The 4,474-nt window shown below is 44.3% G+C and overlaps 1 long non-coding RNA gene across 1 annotated transcript; it reads left to right on the plus strand.

Moving 5' to 3' along the window:
• Positions 1–241: 241 nt before the first annotated feature.
• Positions 242–4,099, plus strand: LOC307092007. Its single transcript, XR_013812780.1, has 5 exons — positions 242–376; positions 656–827; positions 2,309–2,376; positions 2,987–3,030; positions 4,000–4,099. It is a non-coding gene; the product is annotated as an uncharacterized lncRNA (long non-coding RNA).
• Positions 4,100–4,474: the final 375 nt, after the last annotated feature.

Raw genomic sequence — 4,474 nt, forward strand, 5'->3', positions numbered from 1 at the left:
CTCTGCCACTTTCACTGTATGATTATCTATCCTTTACCACGATCTGTTGTGTACTTAATCTCTGGATAATCCTGTGTCAACCCAGAGACGCATATTCTGAATTGCATTGTGCTTCATTTGTGCCTCTTTCCTGAATACAGCCAAATTAAAAGCTATATCTTGATTGTACTTCTTCTCTGTGACTGTGAATCTGATGTCTCACTTTGGTATACTTTTACCAAACCAGGTGTGCCGAAAAACCTGCAGCAGTTGTTTCGCAGCTCTCTCAAACAAGGGAAAACTAAAGGCCAAAACGGGGTCCCTGGATAGGAAGTGGGCGGAAGGGGTCCTGAAAAATCGAAACGCGGCAAGAGTGGTGAACTCTGCCCATATTGCAGTAAGTAGAAAAGCTCATATTTCATTAAGTATTAATGATTTGCTTCACCTTCATTAATACTTCTGTGATAGAGCAAGGACCTAATTTTACAAAAATAAGTGTAATCTGTAAGTGTAAAAAAGCAAGACTATATTCCAGGTGACCTATTTCAAAGCCACAATTTTAAAAAGCATTTGGGGAGATTGTAATGTTGTTTAAAGTAATTTTGTTTTTAATATGGTGGAAAAAGAATGCAGTGAGAATAACTAATGTTTGCTTATCTGCATTTATCTATTACAGGTGAAAAAACTAAGTGCATTGGGCTATGTCCCAATTTTATTTTATGCCAGAAGGGAGAAAGCCTCTGGAAAGTGGGTGGCTGATGTGATGAACCAGCTGACACCCACTGAGGATAACCTCAAAATTTTAGCCAGTATGAAAAAGGCATACAATTTTGTTTTGCTTAAAGAAGGTAGGATTTGTTTCATTTAAAAGTCATGACAGTTTTAAACGTTTCGCCTTTGCTGATGTGTACATATCGAATATCAACATACACATTTAATATTGTAGGGAACCAGCCCCAGCCCCAGCCTCAGCCCCAGCCTCAGCCTCAGCCTCAGCCCCAGCCCCAGCCCCAGCCCCAGCCCCAGCCTCAGGCCTTTGCCCTGGCCGAGCCCCAGGCCCAGCACCAGCCTCAGGCCCTGGCCCAGCCCCAGGCCCTGGCCCTGGCCCTGGCCGAGCCCGAGCCTCAATATCATATATTGGACCTATACCCTGTCTTGCCCCAGCCCGAGCCCGAGCCCCAGCCCCAGGCCCTGGCCCAGCCCCAGCCTCAGCCCGAGCCCCAGCCCCAGGCCCTGGCCCAGCACCAGCCTCAGGCCCTGGCCCAGCCCCAGGCCCAGCACCAGCCCCAGGCCCTGGCCCAGCCCCAGCCTCAATATCATATATTGGACCTATACCCTTTCTTGCCCCAGGCCCTAGCCCAGCCCCAGCCTCAGCCCGAGCCCCAGCCCCAGGCCCTAGCCCAGCCCCAGCCTCAGGCCCTGGCCCAGCCCCAGCCTCAGGCCCTGGTCCAGCCCCAGGCCCAGCACCAGCCCCAGGCCCTGGCCCAGCCCCAGCCACAGGCCCTGACCCAGTCCAAGCACCAGCCTCAGGCCCTGGCCCAGCACCAGCCCCAGGCCCAGCCCACGCCTCAGGCCCTGGCCCAGCACCAGCCCCAGTCTCAGGCCCTGGCCGAGCACCAGCCTCAGGCCCTGGCCCAGCACCAGCCCCAGCCTCAGGCCCAGCCCCAGCCTCAGGCCCTGGCCCAGCACCAGTCTCAGGCCCTGGCCCAGCACCAGCCTCAGGCCCTGGCCCAGCACCAGCCTCAGACCCTGGCCCAGCCCCAGCCTCAGGCCCTGGCCCAGCCCCAGCCTCAGGCCCTGGCCCAGCCCCAGGCCCAGCACCAGCCCGAGGCCCTGGCCCAGCCCCAGCTACAGGCCCTGACCCAGTCCAAGCCCCAGCCTCAGGCCCTGGCCCAGCACCAGCCCCAGGCCCAGCCCCAGCCTCAGGCCCTGGCCAAACCCCCCCCCCAAAAAAGAAAGTGTAGGTGAACTTCAGTCTTAGCACACTATGTACGAATTTCCCATTTTTGTAATCATTATTCATGAAATACAGAAATCCTCAGGTGAATTTGGCTCCAGTCCTTTCGGCTAGGCAGTACGATTTTATTAATTTTGTAATTAGGCTACATTTCGGCCATGAAATCACTGAATTTGATGGCTAATACATTCTTTAGTTACTTAGCTGTATTTAGCTGGACCATGTTTAATGTTGTTCCCCAGATTTTATGAAAACTATCTAAAAATTAGTTAAAGTTTCATACAAATGCACAAGACTGCAGATCGTGTTACATTCCTCTACTTACTGTTTGACATTTATGGTTAATTAATATTTTCTTTTTTGTCATTTAAGGTTGCCGGAAATGTAGTAGGCAAAAAATATTTCATTATGACGCCGTCACAGAAAGGAGGATGAATGAGGTAAGATAGAAATATATTTTTCATTAGGCTGTCTGATAATCTCTCCATTGTCTCAGACTCATCTGGCATTTCAGATATCACAAAACACTGGCCATTTAAGCAAGTGGTTACCAACTTCAGTCATTCTTGTCCTTGGCATGAATTACATGCAGGCTCAACAACGGCCATGGCCCTTTGCGTGATGTCCCTTTGAAAATCTGAGGTTCACAGGCCACTGTGGCCTTGGTGCCCCCTTTCAATATTCTGCTTTGCGTCCGACTATAGCGATTTTTATTTAGCCTATGGCCTGTCAAAACCATCTAATAGAAAATAAATGTTACAAGCAGCCTAGATATCTGTACATATAAAAATCAGATGATTTACAGTTCAATGTAATATCTCATGTTTCATTTTTTTGTAATGTTTCATATAGTGATGCAGGTCTACTGCTGTGAATAGGCTAAATACAACTCCATTTTTATGTAGCCTACTGTATAGTTAACTTTGGCCTTGGTGCCCTGACGTGTGGCCTTTGTGCCCCCCACCAAATATGCCCATCTGAAGGCCAAGTGGCCTTGCCACTAAAATTATGAAATTCCAAGCCTGATTATATGTATGTGTATTTCTGTAGGGGCGAGCAGAAGTAAGGGTGAGATGGTTACCTTGCTCTGCATGGTAAGCACTGGTTTATATTGCCTTCATACATGTATTTTCTGCTTCCACTTTTAACCATCTCATATGTATAAAGGTTGGAACGTATATTGTAGCACACACAACTTTGAATGTACAGGTGGGTCTCCGAAAATTAGAATATTGTGAAAAGAGTCGATGCAGCCTTCTACCAGAAGATTTTAGAGTTGACGAGCTTTATGGAGATGCTGATTTCCTTTTCCAGCAGGACTCAGCACCTGCCACAGTGCCAAAACTGCTAGTAACTGGTTTGCTTACCATGGTATTACCGTGGTTAACTCATCTCCTCTGAACCCCATAGAGAATCTGTGGGAAATTGTCAAGAAGACAATATTTTGAAATTATTATTTTGGTTTTCATGAGCTGTAAACTGTAATCATCAAGATAGATTAAAACCTAAGAATTGCTTGTAATATTTCACTTTATATCTAATGAATCTAGAATATATTGACTATTAGCTTTTTTGAAATACATTTGGGGGACAAATTTAACTTGTTCACAATATTGTTATTTTTGAGAGCCATCTGTATAATAATTACACTATTGGTATAGGATGGAGTAAATGCTGTGTCACATATCGTTTAGAGGATTTAGCCACTTTCTCTTATCAATATCATGCCTGGTGCCATGCATAATTGTCCCTGTGTGAGTCCCTGTAGGAAGTAGACATTCACCAATACATTGGCAGAACATCAGTATCGGCCAAGATCATCCTCGTTGACTGAGATCGGCTATTGGCTAGTTTACTTTCTATGACTTAATAGATGAGAGTGGCTGATGTGTATCTGTTACATTGCATCAAGCACTCTATATGTATATGTTTGTATAAAAACAATATAATACAAGACGTACAATACTTTTGGAAAATATATACGCTGTGAAACTATTATTTATTAAAATGGCTCCTCCATTTTTCACTGTTCTAATGTTATTTTGCGCTACTTTTACTTACAGTGGAAAAACCTGGGAGGAGACATGGGAGCTGGCCTGCCAGTTCCCATCCTAAGATGCCGGCCAGACTTTTTTCATTTATTATAATTGATTTTTGTTTAAAATAAAGGAAAGTATACCTATATTTCTGTTTACGTCTTTCCATTAGCCTTGTGGATTAAAGATGAATTAATTATTGCCAAAAATGACTGAATGAATTTTTGGTTTTACTTTTCCATCGTGTTTAGAAACATCATGTGACAGTTTTGTATTTTTTTTTTAAATATTGTAGAAGAAAATATGGGAAACAAACATAAATAATGCATAATTATATTTGAAATTTAGTAAAATTTAACATCACAAATACATTATTATTTAAGTGGATTACATTAATGAACTGATATATTTCACCCAAATCATCTACATACAGTATAATGTAGCCTTTACCTTGATTGATTTAGTAAATATACATTTTCATTAACTTAAAGAACTTCAAGTA

This window comes from Pollachius pollachius (assembly GCF_949987615.1).
Source record: "Pollachius pollachius genome assembly, chromosome: 2".
Classification (NCBI taxonomy): Eukaryota; Metazoa; Chordata; class Actinopteri; order Gadiformes; family Gadidae; genus Pollachius; species Pollachius pollachius.